This window comes from Salvelinus sp. IW2-2015, linkage group LG22 (genome assembly GCF_002910315.2).
Source record: "Salvelinus sp. IW2-2015 linkage group LG22, ASM291031v2, whole genome shotgun sequence".
Taxonomy (NCBI): domain Eukaryota; kingdom Metazoa; phylum Chordata; class Actinopteri; order Salmoniformes; family Salmonidae; genus Salvelinus; species Salvelinus sp. IW2-2015.
Genome location: NC_036862.1, coordinates 19,799,154 through 19,819,434, shown reverse-complemented (window position 1 = coordinate 19,819,434; position 20,281 = coordinate 19,799,154). Strand labels below are relative to the sequence as shown.

The following is a 20,281-nucleotide window of genomic DNA, read 5'->3' as shown; positions in this document are numbered from 1 at the left end:
ACACACCCCACACACACACCCACACACACAAACTCAGACACGTGCACAGATAGGGCTCAACCAGTGTCCTCTTATGAAAAAGTGTCCTGTGCACTACTTTTTCCTTCGTTGTTGTAATTTGAAATGTAACATCAAAATAGCTAATTTCATAAACTCTTGAATCTCAGAAAATACCCCTTCCCTGCCTTCTCACTCTTAGAGGCGCTCGTGTCTGACTTGCATGCAGGGCGACTGTCTGCGGGCGCCAGGCGGGAAATGGAGCAATTCGACTGCTTGTTAGTAAGAGGCAGATGTTAGCAGCAGAACAAAGTCAAATCAAGTAACAACTATTTTGTTTTGACAGCTTAGCTAACTAGCTAGCTAGCTATTTACATCATCATTCACTCTGATCAGCTGATAACCATCTTTTCTCCAATCATTCTCTCTCTGCTGACTGCAGTGTGTGTTTGTCATTTTACTGAACTATGTCTTTATAGGAAACATTCACTCTTCTCTGACTCCCTCTCACTCTCTCTCTCTCTGACACCCCCCCCTCTCCCTCCCGCCCTCCCTCCATCCCCTCTCCCCCGTCTCTCTCTCCTCCAGGTGGAGGTGTGGCAGCGTGGTAGTCTGGTCCTGACCTTCCTTCTCTCCTCTCTGTTCCTCTACTTCTGGAGCCAGGCCACAACGGTTACAATGACTTGACTGGTGGTCACACACACACATACACGACGCACGACACACAAACACCACCACACACACACACACACACACACACACACCACACACACACACACACACACACACACCACACACACACACACAACACACACACACACACACACACACACACACACACCCACAACTGATTGTACTAAACTCAGCAAAAAAAATAAACGTCCTCTCATTGTCAACTGTGTTTATTTTCAGCAACTTAACTTGTGTAAAATTTGTATGAACAAACAAGATTCATCAACTGAGACATAAAACTGAACAAGTTCCACAGACATGTGGACTACCGAAATGGAATAATGTGTCCCTAAACAAAGGGGGGTCAAAATCAAAACTAACAGTCAGTATCGGTGTGGCCACCAGCTGCATTAATACTGCAGTGCATCTTCTCCTCATTGACTGCACCAGATTTGCCAGTCTTGCTGTGAGATGTTACCCCACTCTTCCACCAAGGCACCTGCAAGCTCACAGATGAGCAGTATTGCTGGTGCATTATCATGCTTGATGGTCATGTCAGGATGGGCCTGCAGGAAGGGTACCACATGAGGGAGGAGGATGTCTTCCCTTTAACCACAGTATTGGATTGCCGCAACAACAACAAATCAACGGACATTGCAATTTTGGTGAGAACTAGTAATACTACTATAAATACTACTATACTTATATTACTACTATTACTATAATATTATTACTACTATACTGCTGCTAGTGACAACTATAGTACTATCACTATACTACTACTGCTGCTCTCTTCAGTACTACTACATTACTATACAACAGTACTACTGCTGCTCTCTTCAATACTACTACATTACTATACAACAGTACTACTCCTGCTCTCTTCAGTACTACTACATTACTATACAACAGTACTACTCCTGCTCTCTTCAGTACTACTACATTACTATACAACAGTACTACTCCTGCTCTCTTCAATACTACTACATTACTATACAACAGTACTACTCCTGCTCTGTTAATCTACGTCTCTCTGTTGTTGTCTTGCAGGTACTAGCAGTGTGTTTACTGTCTGAGGGACAGAGGCTGTACCTTCACTGGAGTCACAAGGTATCTCCTATCCTCCATGTAGTACAGCACACATTCAACCTCTGTGAAGCAGCACAGACTGATCAGGATGACACATGTTGATTAGTCCTTTGTTATTTTTCTGTGTTAGATGGGGATCGTGGTGACCATGGCGTTCTCTGTCAGTGCCACGGCCGTTCTCTCTGAGGTGTGGAGTAAAGAGTGGAAGACCCTTCTCCTCTCCCTGCAGGTTGGCCAGTCTAGCCATCACAGACCAATCACATCAAGCGACCCAAAGGAACAATGTGAAATGTGTATGTTCAGTTGTCTGCATTGTGATATGAACCTTTCTCGCCCTCCCCTTCTCTATCCCCCTCCTGATTGGCTAGGTCACAGCCCCCTTTCTTCAGGTAGGCGGGGTTTTATTGATGACTCTCCTGTCCTGGCCAATTGCGCTGCACTTTTTTCGTATGAACAAGAGAGGTAAGTGCTCCGATTGGCTGCTGTAAAACAAGTCCAGGTTCTGGTCGTGGTTCAAAGCCTGTACAGGTATTGTACGCATCAGCTAATCACATCAACATGTATGTTATAGCAACCTAGTGCCCGACTGCATGGTCAATGACGTGGCATGCAAACATTGATTGATGTATGCAACGTCTGAGCAGAGGAACGCAACCTCTAATGACTTAGACTGAGTGGGACCTTTTCAGAGTTATAAAAGCCTGCGTAGACACTGCCATTACGCACACTGTTCTTCACTCTCTCTCTGTCTCTTTTTCCTTCCGCCTCTCGCTCTCTCTTGTTTCTCTGTCATCTCCATGGTCACTGTTCTGAGTCGTCGTGGTGACGTGAAGCTGTAGGTGGACTAGCTGACTCATGTCTGGCCTCTCTGTGGAGGATAATGACACACACACACACCTAGAGCCCTATCAGGTGTACAGTAGTCTGATTAAAGGGGCAATCTGCAGTTCACACAATAACAAAGCACCCACCCGCCACCTATTTTGGTAAACATCTAAAGGATGGGGCTGGAGAAATGTAACCACTCTCATTACATTCATAGACCAAGCTTTTATAAATTCACGAGGCATTTATAAATTCTTCAAGCAATCAATGTGTAAATAACATAAATTTTAAAGTAAAAAAATATATGGATCTAGCAATCACAGATTTCCCCTTTAAGCTCTGATTTCATCATTAAGACTTGTATAACTCTAGAATTAGAACACTGGACCTGCTAGACTTGTTCCAGTATGAGGTTGTTTTGAAATATATTCTCTCTCTCTCTCTCTCTCTCTCTCTCTCTCTGTCTCTCTCAAGTGCATCAAGTGTGTCTGTTGGGTGTGTACATGAGTGTATTGTTCAGTCTGTACCTGGTTCCTCTGGCCATGAATTCTCCCTGCATCAGAGAAGCTGGAACCCTGGGGCCAAAACCAACACTCCTCGGACACAGAGGAGCTCCCATGGTATGACCAACCTATCATACATCTATCATTACAGCTTCATACTACTCAATGATTCAGTAGCACCCAGAGCAGCATGGTATGACCAATCACACTATCATACACTATCAAGATCAATATTATCCCTATATATCAGTACTACCACTTGCAGTAAACAGTAAGATGACACAGAGAAGCTCCCATGGTACAACCAGTCACATTATCAACATGATCCCTATCTATCAATAACTTCAATATCAATATTATATATATCAATAACTTCATTATCAATATTATCACTATCTATCAATAACTTCATTATCAATATTATCACTATCTATCAATAACATCATTATCAATATTATCACTATCTATCAATAACATCATTATCAATATTATCACTATCTATCAATAACATCATTATCAATATTATAAAAAATATATCAATAACCTCACTATCTATCAATACTACGACATACAATATACAGATAAATCAAGTCACATAACTTTAACACAGAGGCTCTGGCCTCATGTTACTTTAGAGAGTCAGTTAGAGAGAGTTCCTGATTAGAATAAAGTCTGACACTGGAAAGTGTGTGTGTGTGTGTGTGTGTGTGTGTGTGTGTGTGTGTGTGTGTGTGTGTGTGTGTGTGTGTGTGTGTGTGTGTGTGTGTGTGTCGGTGTGTGTGTGTGTGTGTGTGTGTGTGTGTGTGTGTTCTCGTGCATGTCTGACCTCTAACAGCTTGCCCCAGAGAATACTCTAATGTCTTTTGAGAGCGCAGTGGAGGCTGGAGTGGACGGGTTTGAGACTGACGTCACTATAAGGTACACACCACTCTGTCAGTCTGTCTGTCTTGTCTATCTTGTCTTGTCTGTCCCCTTCTGATTCCTGTAATAGCCCTGTGTCCTGGCTAGCCTTGACCCCTGTCCTGCCCTGTCCTGTCCTGGCTAGCCTTGACCCCTGTCCTGCCCTGTCCTGGCTAGCCTTGTAATAATCCTAGAGATCAGACATTAGCGTTAGCGTCCTTCCACTCCTCCCAGTTAATGTGATTGCATCCTAGCTAATCCAGTTAGCGGTTAATACTCCTGTCCAGGCCTGCTAGCCTGGCGCTGGCTGTGTTCTCTATGTGGCTTTTAGCATTAGCATGTAGCATGCAGCCCTGGGTTCAAATACTATTTCGAATAATATCAGATACTTTAGCTGGGCTTGAGAGAAAGAGAAGGGGCCAGGGTGTAATGGAGTTTTCCTGGTGTAATGGAACCAATAGAATAGTTGCAAAACTGCAAACTTGGCCCATCAGGCACTCCAGGCAGGCTAAAGCAAACGCTCAAATTATTTGAAAGAGTTCAAATAGTATTTGAACCCAGGCCTGGTAGCAGGACTATAGCTAGCAGACCTAGTGTAGCTTCACCTGAGACCTGCCACATGTTTGTCTTGACCATGTGAACGCCAGGACCTAATCTCCCCCTCTCTCCCCTCCCCTTCTCTCCCCTCCCTCTCTCCTAGTGCTGATGGCGTTCCGTTTGTGATGCATGACCTCACCCTTCAGAGGACCACTAACGTAGAGGAGGTGTTTCCTAACAGAACACACACACCTGCTGCCCTGTTCACCTGGTCTGATGTACAGCAGCTCAACGCCGGGGCCTGGTTCCTCTCTGTAAGGACACGCACACACAGTAGCTGACTTTAGTGTAACGGATGTGAAATGGCTAGTTAGTTAGTTAGCGGTGGTGCGCGCTAATAGCCTTTCAATCGGTTACGTCACTTGCTCTGAGACCTTGAAGTAGGGTTTCCCCTTGCTCTGCAAGGGCCGCGGCTTTTGTGGAGCGATGGGTAACGACGCTTCATGGGTGACTGTTGTTGATATGTGCAGAAGGTCCCTGGTTCGCGCCCGTGTCGGGGCGAGGGGACGGTCTAAAGTTATACTGTTACATGAGCACCATCGGTTAGTTAGTAACTGTATTAAAGATCTCTTTTAACCATCACACTCTCTCTCTCTCCACCCCCACCCAGTGGGATCCGTTTGGCACGGTGTCCTCTCTGTCACCAAAGCAGCGAGCGCTAGCTGCCAATCAGACGGTTCCATCCCTGGATGAAGTTCTGGACGTAGCGAATCGGACGGGCAGGATAGTGCTGTTTGACCTGAGACAACCTCCTCCTGGACACCCTTACAGAGACAACTACCTCAACATCACCCTGGACCTCATACACACACACATCAACTCCAGCCAGGCACGTGTGTGGATGGGGGGGGTCACCGTGGTAGTTCCTACCTTCGACTCAAAGGACCATGTTAGAAAGGCCTGCTGCCGTTCAATGGTGTCTCCCTGCTCTTATAAGGGGCAGCCTTTTTTAATACTGCGTGTGTGTGTGTTTGTGTGTGTGTGTGTAGGTGCTGTGGCTGCCATCAGATCAGAGAGAGGAGATACAGCAGGTGGATCCAGAGCTGCAACAGACAGCAGGACAGACTGCCTCTATTCAGGAACTACAGGACAACCACATCACTACCCTCAACCTGCACTACAGCACCATGTTTCTACAACACGTCAGGTACACACTCACACACACATGATGTACTATAAAATGTCTCTCTGCTCTCCCACCATGTATGTATGTGGGTTTTGTGTGCGTTTCAGTAAGTACAGGTCGGTGAACATCAGTGTGAACCTGTATGTAGTGAACCAGCCGTGGCTCTACTCTCTGGCCTGGTGCAGTGGAGCATCCTCTGTTACCACCAACAACATGCTGCTGAGAGATATACACACACCGCTGCTCCTTGTGGTGAGACACACACACAACACAACAGGAAGTGGAGGACAGGCTCGTAGTATGGCTGGAACGGAATAAATAGAATGGTATAGAACTCATTAAGCACATGGTTTCCATGTGTATGATACCATTCCATTCCAGCCATTATGAGCCGTCCTCCCTTCAGCAGCCTCCTGTGACACACACACATTACTCCTTATGGTGATAACCACATATCGCTATTCATCATGGTGACACACACACACACCACACACACACACACACACACACACACAACACACACACAACACACACACACACACACACAACACACACACACACACACACACACACACCACACACACACACACACACACAACACACACACCACACACACACACACAACACCTACACCTTCTCCATATGGTGAGACACACAAACACACACTAATGTCTTCACCGTGTTTCCTACAGACTCAGAGCAGTATAGTGTGATATGGTTTCTGACTGACCTGGTCTCTGCTGCTCTTATCATCTGTGTCTTCAATTCCACTGGTGAGTTCACATTTCTACATACATGTCAAAGTGTGTGACTGAGGCGATTACGGTGGAAAATATAATGGGTTAATTAGATAAAGATATGTCTGTAAGGTAAAGTGTGTGTGTGTGTGTGTGTGTCTCCCTGTCCTACAGGTGGCGTGAGCGAGGCCTACACTTCTGGTCAGGCAGTCGACAGACACACGAGACCGGGCCTTATAGCAAGTTCAGGACCGGTAAGGACAACAACAACGTCATACTGTACATCACTATGGCCCTCTACCACTGGACTAATCTCCTACTTGTGTGGAACACATAGACGCACCAACATTTTCATCTCTTGCATAAACTGTACAGTTWATGAGCTGGAATAGCTGTTAGTTTCTGACATTCTTTTCAGATTCTGAAAGAATCTCTGCTCAATGCCAGTGGTGTTCTAACCCTCAAGTTTATTGGACATTAAAAAGCCTGTTTCATCAGAGGCAGTATGTTAGTGCATTTTTAAGGCAGTGTACATTCGTGTTCCTCTGGGATGATTTGAGCTTTTACTCGGAATACCGGCGTATCATAAATMATTCTGTGTTCCGTCTGTGCCTCAGATCCTGTGGAGTCAGGGTGGGGTCGATGGAATCCCTTCCACTCAGAGTCACCTACTAGAGCTCTCATCTCTCTCCCTCTGGACCTCAACCCATGAACTCAACTCATGAACCAATGAACCTCCCATGAACCATTCCCAAACCCCAAATCTTTGGACTTCAACCCACACATGAACCCTGCACCAACCCCTCACCTGAACTCCAACTACCACACCCCTGACCTCTAACCCTTAACCTTTGCCCAGCAGAGCTCAGCGACGTCTGGTCCATATCCAGTGGGAATGTCCGAACGGAACTACGGACCCCCAGTACCCTCCACACCATCACAGAGGAGTAACACACACAGACACTCACCCAGTCACGCACACACAAAGTGTGACCACACAAGAATGAGCATAGGGAAACGTGAAGGAAAACAAGAGAAGAGGATGAACTGAATGTGTAAAAAYAGGAAGAGGCTGATGTAATGTGAAAGATAAGCCAGTATTTTGATAATCCTGACTAAGACTGTTGTTCCCGTGTCCTCACCTGACCAGCTCATTCACACCCCCTCTGGTGACCACTGGAACTGCAGAACTGAATTGCTGAAATATGAAATATACACTGAACAAAAAATATAAACGCAACATGTAAAGTGTTAGTCTCATATTTCATGAGCTGAAATAAAAAATCCCTGAAATGTTCTATATGCACAAAAAGCTTATTTCATCCCTGTTAGMGAGCATTTCCTCATTTACCAAGATAATCCATCCACCTGACAGGTGTGGCATATCAAGAGGTATGAGGTGCACCTTGTGCTGGGGACAGTAAAAGACCACTTTAAAATATGCAGTTTTGTCACACAACACAATGKCACAGATGTCTCAAGTTTTGAGGGAGCGTGCAATTGGCATGCTGAGTGCAGGGATGTCCACCAGAAAATGTAATGTACATTTCTCTACCATAAACTGCCTCCAATGTTGTTTTCGAGAATTTGGCAGTACGTCCAGCTGGCCTCACAACTGCAGACCACGTGAAACCACGTCAGCCCAGGATCTCCACATCTGGCTTCATCACCGGCGAGATTATCTGAGATGGGTTTGGAGTGAGGGGTAATGAGGAGTATTTGTCTGTAATAACTCATTCTGATTGGCTGGGCCTGGCTGCCAAGTGGGTGGGCCTATGCCGTCCAAGGCCCACCCATGACTGCACGCCTGCCCAGTCATATGAAATCCATAGATTAGGCCCTAATTAATTTATTTCACTTGAATGATTTCCTTATATGAACTGTAACTCAGTAAAATCTTTGAAATTGTTGCATGTTACGTTTATATTTTGGTTCAGTATATTGTTTTTATTCTCATAACTGTAATGACATCAGCTGCATTAGAGGAATGTATTAACTAGTGTCTTATATTTTCTGTGTGAGTGAGTGGATGCAGGTGAACACTGACTGTACTGTGGTTTTAGTTTGATACGGTTTTAATGATCAGGAGTTGCTATTTATATTTGAATGTATGACCAAGCAATAGCCTAGGGTTTTAGCATGGCAGTGAATACAGCGTCTGCTTCTGCTAACACACGTATCTATCTATCATGAGATTTACTCCTAAATCTTAATGGTTTATTTTGAGGTTGTAGAAGCTGTGTATGACTTTCAAGTGTTGTGTGGAAAGTTGCTGGTTTCAGGTGTTAGTCTGTGGGTTGGTTGGTTGGTAATGGCTCTGCGGACAGTGTTGAGCAGGAGACAAGAGATCTAAGTGCCATAGGAGACACAATGTCCACAAGCCACTGGCCAGCCATACAGAGGAGAGGAGAGAGATTTTATGGGCTTCTACAAAACTTTTGTTATTATCTGAAGACTTCTAGAACTCTCCAYGAGATTCTGGAACCCTCCCAAGACATTCTAGAACTATCCCAGGGCATTTTAGAACACACAAAGACATTCTAGAATTGTCCCAATACATTCTCACAAGCCATTCTAAAACTCTCCAAGACAGAAAATACATGTTGACAATCTGTATGTTCACAGTAAGCCAACTAACAGAGCAGTTGACATCCTGATGACCAGAGAGTAAAATAATGATCTTCTGCCATTGGTGGAATTGCACTCCGCCTTGCTTGCATTAGAGACCGCTAGGCTATACAAATACCATGCTATCAGGAATCGAAACCTACATTTGGTCCCAACAATGATTCAAAGGTATCAAAKACTCKGAATGTAATTGTTGTTWAATAGCAAAAGGATACATAGTATTTCTGGTTGTTTTCTGTATAACAGGACGACCGTTTTGTTTTAATGTATATGAGCCTTCTCTATGTTCTGTTACTATTTTCTGACTGTAAATGGTATTACCTGATATTAAAAATCTTTAAAGGATTGAGTTGGTTGCATTCATTGATTAACCCATTTGATTCCATGTCCACAGTATAACGCTACTTCTGTTACTCCAGTTGAAAAAAAGACATCGGCCACTGTCTCCATCCAATCATCTTTATTGTTTTAAAAAAACAGACAGGATCCAATCTGAGGGTTCTAATCTACAATGCAGCTTTGTTTTGTTTGTTTTTGGTACTTTTTACCCCTTTTCGTGATATCCAATTGGTAGTTACAGTCTTGTCCCATTGCTCCAACTGCCGTAGACTCGGGAGAGGCGAAGGTCGAGAGCCATGCATCCTCCGAAACACAGTGTTGACACAKTGCTCACTTAACCCGGAAGCCAGCCACACCAATGTGTCAGAGGAAACACTGTACGGCTGGCGACCGAAGTCAACGTGCATGCGCCCGGCCCGCCACAAGGAGGCGCTAGAGRGCGATGGAACAAGGACATCCCGGGTAGCCAAACCCTCCCCTAACCCGGACGACGCTGGGGCAAATGGGTCTCCCAGTCGCGGCCGGCTGCGACACAGCCTGGGATCGAACCCGGGTCTGTAGTGACGCCTCAAGCACTGCGATGCAGTGCCTTAGACCGCTGTGCCACTCTGGAGGCAACAATGCGGCTTTTAAAGGCAACGTTACCTCATCACGGAGATCGTATTCAAGGTAACTACTGCAGGTGTCGGGTGCATTGGAAATTCCCTTTAAATGTCTAGCACACTACAGTATGGTTTCCGATTTAATCTTGGCCCTCATTCGGGGTGCAGAGGAGAGGCGAGGCAAAGAAAACTAGACTAACGGCATCTCTGACAGTAGCTCCACCGTCATCATATCTTCTGTCCAGACAGTAGAGCAACACAGCTGCTGTAGTAATGCTGTAGTAATGCTGTAGTAATGCTGTAGTAATGCTGTAGTAATGATGTAGTAATGCTGTAGTAATATCACCCAGACAGACCGGGGACACTGTGCATCCTAAATGGCACCCTATTTAATTAAACAGTGCATTACTTTTGCCCAGAGCCTTATTTTCTTTTTACCAGAGCCCTATATATGGAATAGGATGCCATTTGGGACACATCCACACTGTTGTGAACCATACGTTGAGCTAATTAGTTAAAATATACCCAGAACTTTACCCATCGTTGTTAATGTAAACTATCGCCTGCAGAATATAGACTGATTCCTCATACAAACCCTATTTTCACTACATGGACAGATACCTTACACAATGTAAATATAAAATAAGTACCATAKATCTTAAACAAAACTTAACAAATTCAACAGACAGGTTAGTTAGTGATGGCGGGAAGGAGGTGTTTGTAGTGATGTCAAGCTCCTCTGTGCAGAACAGGAGAAACAGACAGTAACATCAGCATCCAGTCTGAACAACTAACACATAGMGTGCGTCCCAAATGACACCCTATTCCCTTAGTAATGCATTACTTTTGACAAGAGCACTATGTAGGAAATAGGGTACCATTGGGACACAGGGTATAGAACTCTTCATGCAGAACTCAGAATGATCCATGGATCAGTTGTTTTCCAGCTGAGTCAGGTCTGGACCTGGTTCTACTAAGGATTGTAGGGAGCTTTGCATCCCTAGTTCTAGTGAGTATGACAAAGGCCATTGGTGAGTTAAACACTAGTCTCATAGAGCTACAGTACATAGATCTGCCAAATACCAACAGATAATGATCCTTTCTGGTCAAACACTAAATGTTAAAACTCCACAGCAGGCAAGTCCACACCTGAGGCTTACAGCACAGACAGACCTCTCAGCTAAAACCTAATTATACCATGCGCAAGTAGGAAACACAATAACATAATTAGCTGTGCAAAATGGCGATCTTGCGTTGATGTGTTGATTTACAACTTCCGAGGCTGCTGGTTTGCATATTTTTTCTACTCAAGTACGCAGAACAGCCATTTTGCAAAGCTTGAGTTGTGTACCTGCATAGGCTATGTATAAATGAGCTTTAACTTTGATGATAAGAGACACAAAACAAACACAAGAATAATACATAAAAAACAACATCAGACATCTGACCAGAACTGCAGTGGTCTGTCACATAGACTACTATGCTGCTTRACAAACAGAGGCAACTGGCTTAAAAGCCACATTAAATAAGAAAAAACTGTTAAGGCTTTAGACAAAACTCGAAAAAATGTATTGTTCAGTAAAAATCTATTCAGCTACAGTAAGAGCATGCAAACCTCTGTCATGAACAGACCTGGAAGAAAACAATATATTAAAGCTATTTATGGTTATTTTACTCAGTAAGTTAACGTAATAAATGTTTTCAGTAACTACTTAATTGTCTAGCTAAAGTACCCAATCACATGGCTCTCCATTCATTCTTTCCATCCTATGATTGATGAATAACTAGCGTCTCATTGGTAACAGACTGCCAACTGCTAATTCTTTAGTCTAAACGCAATGTTTAAAAACACCCATTGTATGTGTGTTCACAACCTTTGTGTGTGTGTGTGTGTGCCTGTGTGTGTGTGTTGTGTGTGTGTGTGTGTGTGTTGTAGTGTGTGTGTGTGTGTGTGTGTGTGTGTGTGTGTGTGTGGTGTGTGTACAGGTCCTCTGGGAGGATAAAGGGGTTCAGAGGTATCATCCTCACTTGGGGGCTCGCTCAGGGATCGTTGCTAGGGTTGTTGCATATAGACATTGCTAAAGGTCCTGTTTGCTATGGGCATAGCTGGAAGGCAAGTGGTGAGGAGGGGCTCCGGCTCAATCTCCACACTAGTTAAGAGAAGCTCCGCCCCAGCTGCAGGCTGGCAACAGGGCGCAGTATTCTAATAAGCTCTGCAGCTTCCTGCCAATAGGAAGTTCACTTGCTGTGGCCCGCCCAGTTCTCTGTTTACTCATGTGGTCAACATCTGGCTGATGTAGGAAGTCAGGAGGTCATCCATCTTATAGCCCTGAAAACACACACACATCTGAGTGAGTGAGTGCGTGCGTGCGTGCGTGAGTACGTGAGGGCTCACGTGTGTTTTTTTGTGTTGTGTGATGTGTGTGCGTCTCACCAGTGAGGTCTCACACAGCAGCTTGCTGCCCCTGACCAGGTTGCCGATGTGATGTGGAAGTAGGTGTTGCACTGCTCCAGTTGGAGATCTTAGTGAACAGGTGGGTTGGTCAGGAATGTCTGTAGTAGACATTCACACGCATCAGTGAAATACCAGGTAACAACATGTTTACACGCATCAGTAAATACCAGGTAAACATGTTTACACGCAATCAGTGAAATACCAGGTACACCATTGTTTACACGCATCAGTGAATACCAGGTAAACAGTGTTTACACGCATCAGTGAAATACCAGGTAACACATGTTTACACGATCAGTGAAATCCAGGTAACACATGTTTACACGCATCAGTGAAATACCACGTGACACATGTTTACACGCATCAGTGAAATACCAGGTAACACATGTTTACACGCATACATGAGATGTCATGTAACACACACACAGGAAATTTCCCCTTGGAATAAATAAAGGACCCACCCAACCCCCCCCCCCCACACACACAACACACTTGGTCTTTCGGGTCTATGAGGCTGACTCCATGCTTGTTTGATGGCAATCAGGAGGATCTCTCTGGGAAGTGGGCTCTGTGGTTTGCTGAAGCAGAAGAGAATATCACACTGAACTGAGAGGAGATACATAAATACTGTAAAGACAAGACAGACCGACAGCAGACATCCCAGAACAGACAGACAGACGACAGACATAACGTTCGCCCAAGGTGAGATTGAAGAATGACATCACCTAGCGGCGTGGTTTTACCTTGACTTCGTAAGAAGGGCGGATCCGAACGTGGCCCATCTTTAAAGATTGAATCTTTCAGGAAGTGGAGTTTGGCCTCCTCCCTGGACTTACCAGCCTGCTTATTGAAATACGCTACTACAGACTACACACACACACACACACATATGCACGCATGTACGCAAAGTTACAAAGACACAGCCACACACCAAAAAACAGAGACATAAAACAGTTGATTAGGTCACAGATACAGATGAATGTTGTTGTCAATCATGAGAAAGGCCCCCAATAAGGACATAGAATAGAGCCAGGGCAGCCAATCAGAGCCCAGGAGAGGTGGGAGAAGTCTTGTCTCACCCGTTTCCAGTCATCTGGGGAGAGCTGGCGAATCAGGTCCTGCGGTACCAGCTCCCGGAGGATCTTGGGTATTGAGGGGAAGTGAGACTTGTCATCTTCGTACTTCACCCTGTAGATCAACGCTCCCAGCTGGAACACCTCGTCACGACTACACTTATGGTAACCACGGAGATACTTGGGCAGCTCCTAGCAACCGGAGGGCAAAGTGACCATTTAGTAGTGAACAATAGGCCTGGATTCTATCAGAGGCGCCAAGTGCATTGCTCTACAGACAATGTGCCTTTTAAAAGACATTTCCTCCATATTCCTGGAGATCACATTCATGGTAAACGCTGTAGGTGTCGGCTGAAGCCACAACAACAAACAACGCACCTTTGATTGAATCRCAGCCTTAGTATATGAACGTTGTCAGTATTTGAACCTGGAAAGTTTAGTCAATACAAACGGAACCAGTTCCATTACACACACACCTGGTAGTAGTGGAAGATGGAGTCAGCGAAGGAGTCTTTACCAGGAACAGTGTTGGTCCACAGCTTCTTCATGAAGAACACCTGGTAGGTCAGAGACGGTATGATACCTACACACACGCATGTTAAAGTGATAGATCATGTTAAAGGGATCGTTTATATTAAAGGGATAGTTCACTCTAAATCGTAGTTTTTATGACATACCATCTTTAGAGGGCCGGGCCTTCTTGATCCAGTCTGTGAGGTGTCTGACAAAGTCAAAGAAGAAATCTCCCTCTGGTACACTTATCACCTACATCAACCCACCCACGCATGCACGCACACGCACGCACGCACACGCACGCACACACACACACAGCACACACAGCACACACACACACACACACACACACACCACACAAGAAGAGTTGGGGCAATGTTCGAGAGCATCAAATCTGTTCATATATTGTGTGGTAAATTGTGATTGACTGATTGAAACTACAAATAATAATGAGCAGTTCATTTATGATCCAAGGTGATATGTAGATCACTCAGTTGGCTATTGCCTGCAAAATCTGCTGCAAATGACGAACTAGCTGTTGAGTGGGGCAAAAACAAAGTATTTAGTCAGCCACCAATTGTGCAAGTTTCTCCCACTTAAAAAGATGAAGAGAGGCCTGTAATTTTCATCAATAGGTTACACGTCAACTATGACAGACAAAATGAGAAAAAAAAAAATTCCAGAAACATCACATTGTAAAGGATTTTAAATGAATTATTTGCAAATTATGGTGCGAAAAATAAGTATTTGGTCCACCTGACAAACAAGCAAGATTTCGTGCGCTTCATCGAAGCAGACCCTGTGAACTCTTCTTTAAGAAGGGCTCCTCTGTCCTCCACTCGTTACCTGTATTAACTGGCACCTTGTTTGAACTATTTATCAGTATAAAAGAAAAACCCTGTCCACAACCCAAACCCAGTCACACACTCCAAACTCCACTATGGCCAAGACCAAAAGAGCTGTTCAAAGGACACCAGAACAAAATTGTTAGACCTGCACCAGGCTGGGAAGACTGAATCTGCAATAGTAGCAGCTGGTTTTGAAGAAATAACTGTGGGAGCAATTATTAGGAAAGGAAGACAATACAAGACCACTGATAATCTCCCTCGATCTGCGGGCTCCACGCAAGATCTCACCCCGTGGGTGCAAAATGATCACAAGAACGGTGAGCAAAAATCCCAGAACACACGCGGGGACCTAGTGAATGACCTGCAGAGAGCTGGACCAAGTAACAAAGCCTACCATCCAGTAACACACTACGCCGCCAGGGACTCAAATCCTGCAGTGCCAGACGTGTCCCCCTGCTTAAGCCAGTACATGTCCAGGCCCGTCTGAAGTTTGCTAGAGAGCATTTGGATGATCCAGAAGAAGATTGGAGAATGTCATATGGTCAGATGAAACCAAAATAGAACTATTTGGTAAAAACTCAACTCGTCGTGTTTGGAGGACAAAGAATGCTGAGTTGCATCCAAAGAACACCATACCTACTGTGAAGCATGGGGGTGGAAACATCATGCTTTGGGGCTGTTTTTCTGCAAAGGGACCAGGACGACTGATCCATGTAAAGAAAGAATGAATGGGGCCATGTATCGTGAGATTGAGTGAAAACTCCTTCCATCAGCAAGGGCATTGAAGATGAAACGTTGTTGGGTCTTTCAGCATGACAATGATCCCAAACACACCGCCCGGACAACGAAGGAGTGGCTTCGTAAGAAGCATTTCAAGTCCTTGAGTGGCCTAGCCAGGTCTCCAGATCTCAACCCCATAGAAAAATCTTTGGAGGAGTTGAAAGTCCGTGTTGCCCAGCAAACAGCCCAAAAACATCACTGCTCTAGAGGAGATCTGCATGGAGGAATGGGCCAAAATACCAGCAACAGTGTGTGAAAACCTTGGAAGACTTACAAAAACGTTTGACCTCAGTCATTGCCAATAAGGGTATGTAACAAACTATTGAGATAAACTTTTGTTATTGACAAAATACTTATTTTCCACCATAATTTGCAAATAAATTCATAAAAAATCCTACAATGTGATTTCTGGATTTTTTTTTTCTAATTTTTGTCTGTCATAGTTGAAGTGTACCTATGATAAAAATTACAGGCCTCTCTCATCTTTTTAAGTGGGAGAACTTGCACAATTGGTGGCTGACTAAATACTTTTTTTGCCCCACTGTATGTGTGTGTGTGTGTGTGTGTCTATCACCTTGTCGGAGATCTTTACGAACAGGCTGAATCCTTCGGGTGATTTGAGCAGCAGGCGAGCAGAGATCGCCAGACAGAAGTCTTTAGCTTTGGTGCTGGACTCCACCTCAAATGCCTGCCAATTACACACACCACAGCCAATCACAGCACAGTAAACATCTGTCAATAACACACCACACAGCCAATGACAGCACAGTAAACACCTGTCATTCACGAACAGCAGCCAATCATATCAAGGTAAACGCCTGTCAATCACAAGCAAAAATACAGTTAGAAAGATAGGTGTGTGTGTGTGTGTGGTGTGTGTGTGTGTTGTGTGTTGTGTGTGTGTGTGTGTGTGGTGTGTGGTGTGTACCTCATCAGTGTCCCGCAGGGAAGTAGACCTTGTGGAAGATCTGGGTGGTCTTATGTTGGATGGCCTCTACCTCCACCAGGTGGGGAGGGTACTTCCTCAAGCCATTCCTGTCGCCACAACAACARCAACAATAATAACAACAACATCACCAAGGTTACGAGATGTAGAGGAGTGTATCATTAACAGAGTGTATCTAATGCTGTGTGAGGCGGGTGAGTGTATGTGAATGTGTGTGCGTGCGCACATGTGTGTGTTTGCGCCCACGTATGTGTGAGTGTGTTACCGTAGGGCCTTCTGTAGTCGTGTCATACAGTCGTGAGCCAGAGGGTGGTGTTTCCTGGACTGAAGGAAACGCTGGACATGAGGCAGCAGCATGTTACTAGGAGGGAACAGACCTGTACACAGCCACAGCAACTCCCAGCCCTTCTCCTCACTGTACCTACACACACACACACACACACACACACACACACACACGGTGGTCAGAACGCTAACCAACAGAGCGGAATCTGCAAGAAATTTCCTGTGTGTGTGTGATCTTACTTGACGTGGTTGTCTGTGAGTTGCTTGAGTATCTGACAGAATAACTCATCTTTTAGAGGTTCGGCCTTCAGGGCTCCTTCAAAGATCTGGTCCGTCAGCTCGTTGACCGAACGTGTTCGCTTAGACGGGTAGTCCCCCATATACTTCATCATAGGTGGCACAGTCAAGGAGTTTACATATCACACAAATGTCACAGGTGGGATCTTAACCCTCGTCTCCTGGGAAACCAACATCTTAACCATTAGACCAAGAGGAAATTCCATCTCTGGCCGAGGTGGATTTTAAGTTGCAGGCACGTTTACCTAATCACAAGATCGTGAGTCTGAATCACACACACTACAGATGGTGTGTGTTAGCTAGTAGCCAGTAAAGGATATCTATGAAGGCCATACAGGCYTCCTGTGACAGGTCTTCATGGCTGAGGACCTTCTTCAGTAGAGGCTGTTTGATAGGCTCTCTGGTGCAGCTCCACATTGAGGCCTTCCCTCTGTTCTTAGTTATCATCACCCTGCTCAGAGTGTGTTTGGGAGGAGGTCTGGAGAGAGGGGGGAATGAAGAGAGAGAGAGAGAGAGATATAGAAGGGGGAGGAGAAATAAAGGGGAAAAGAGAGGTTAGTGATAGGTATAGATAAGGTGACATTTTCCTCAGACAAAAAAACCCACACAGTTACAACTTGTATTGTGTGTGTGCATTTGTGTGTGTGTATGTGTGTGTGCACGGGGCGGCAGGTAGCCTAGTGATTAGCGCGCTGGGCCAGTAACCAAAATGTTTGTGGATCGAATCCCTGAGCTGCCAAGGTCAAAATCTGTCGTTCTGCCCCTAAACAAGGCAGTTAACCCACTTTTCCTAGGCTGTCATTGCAAATAAGAATTTGTTCTTAACTGACTTGCCTAGTTAAATAAAGGTAATTTTGTTTATAAATGCATATGTGCGTGTCTACCTGAAGTGGTCATAGCTGAACTCTTCCAGTGTGTAAGGTTTAACCCTCTCCTCTCCAGTTTCCGGGAGAACCAGCTGAGACAAACGGACCGTCTCCTGTCGCTGGTCTGGTGTCATGGTAACCAACGCCTAGAGCGAGAGAGAGGATTGAGGATCATGCAAATAGAGCCCTTACAGTGTAGGCTGTGTGTGTGTATGTCTCACCACTACATCAGCCTGAGGTCTGGTAACAGTCGGCAGGACGTAGACGGCGTCAGCAGGGAAATCTCCTTTCTGATTGGTCCGTTCATTGACCCCGTGGGCCCAGCCTGAGGTCATGACCTGCTGACCTGTCTCCTGGTCCAATAGGATCAGGTCTCCCCTTTGAAATGACAGGAACGTAGACTCCTCCCCAACTGGAGGGGAAAAGGTACAGTTTGTGGGGGTGTGTGTTTATGTTTATGTGTTTGTGTGTGTACTCTACTCACCAGCGTTGGTGTTGTCCTGCAGAGCCACCACGTACTTGGACCGGTTCCTCAGGCCCTCTAGGAACGTTACCACAAGGTCTCTGATGTCCTCAGAGTTGGTTGACGTGAACGTAAACTCATCGCCCTTCATGGTCGCCAACGTAAAGCTCTGCCCCTGCAGCTTACCACCTCTATTGACACACAGAGGAAGAAAAAATGCTCGAAGAATTGCTCATGCGCAGTGCGGTGTAGCTAGCAAGAAGTCTCAGAAGAAGAGAGAGAGAGACAGGAATACATTAGCCTGTCGTTAGCCTGAAAGATCGAGCCCATATTTATTCCCTAACAGGTCAGCTAACCATTGGGGGTTGAGGTGTCCACCAACAAAACAGAGTACCTAGCCCAAATAAGGAGGATAGCTAACTAACTCTACAAATTAAAGGAATTATTATTACAGGCAACATAGTAAGTAGGCTTCTTGAAATTAGTAGCTCAGGAGAAAAGAGGATATAAGAAAAGACCAGAAAACCTAAGAAAAAGAAACAGAGAGTTGCCGTTATGTTTATGGTCGAGAGGGCAACAGTATTAGGATGGACTCCAAATCCCATCATGCCTCACCTGCTGCTGGAGACTGCAGTGATCTCTGGGAAAGAGAGTTCTAGCAGCACCTGCTCCTGTTCGTCTACAAAGTAGACCCCTGTCCAGTTCACCGCCACAATGACATCATTCTTAGGCAGACTTGGACCTGTATGGTGGAGGGTGGGAGATGGGGCGGAATCAGAAGTATGGACACGTGACTAGGGCTGTGTCCCGATTCTCCGTCCTTCTCCCAAAGTGTGCCATTCATCACGCCCTGTCATGGTTTTAACAATGGTGAAACTCCCTACGTGAATGAGTACACCAATCCAATGCTTGTAAATCCATGACGGGTGCAAGTGCACACTTTGTGAGGAGTGAGAACTAGGACTAAGCCTACATCACATGTATACCAAGTTTACAGGAACAACCTCCACAAGTTAAGAATAATTCCTCCGAGATATGATGAGGTACAGCACCAAAACAGACTGACTGAAGGGTATTAAAGAAGGTAGTTGGTCGAGCAGGTACAGCAGGTACATTACAGCAGGTACATTACAGCAGGTACAGCAGGTACGTTACAGCAGGTACATTACAAGCAGGTATAGCAGGTACGTTAAAGCAGGTACATTACAGCAGGTCAGCAGGTACGTTACAGCAGTTACAGAGGTACATTTACAGGCAGGTACAGCAGGTACAGCATACTACAGCAGGTACAGGCAGGTACGTTACAGCAGGTACAGCAGGTACGTACAGCAGGTACAGCAAGTCAAGTTACAGCAGGTACATTTACAGCAGGTACAAGCAGGTACGTTACAGCAGGTACAGCAGGTACACTGTACAAGCAGAGGGTACACAGCAGGGTACGGGGTCAGGCAGGTACAGCAGGTACAATTTACAGCAGGTACATTACAAGGCAGGTACAGCTAGGGTACGTTACAGCATGGTACACAGCAGGTACATTACGCAGGTACAGCAGGTACAGTTACAGCAGGTACAGCAGGTACATTACAGCAGGCAACAGCAGGTACGTTACACAGCAGGAGGTACAGCAGGTACAGCAGTACGTTACAGCAGGTAATTACAGCAGGTACAGCAGGTACAATACTACAGCAGGTACAGCAGAGGTAACGTTACAGCAGGTACAAGCAGGTACATGCAGGTACA

The 20,281-nt window shown here is 45.3% G+C and overlaps 2 pseudogenes; one reads left to right on the top strand and one right to left on the bottom strand.

Annotated features, from left to right (window-relative positions):
- The window catches only part of LOC111982549 (glycerophosphodiester phosphodiesterase domain-containing protein 5-like), an 11,610-nt pseudogene extending 2,191 nt beyond the window's left edge, over positions 1–9,419 (top strand).
- Positions 9,420–12,239: 2,820 nt separating this feature from the next.
- The window catches only part of LOC111949815 (unconventional myosin-VIIa-like), a 48,448-nt pseudogene continuing 40,406 nt past the window's right edge, over positions 12,240–20,281 (bottom strand).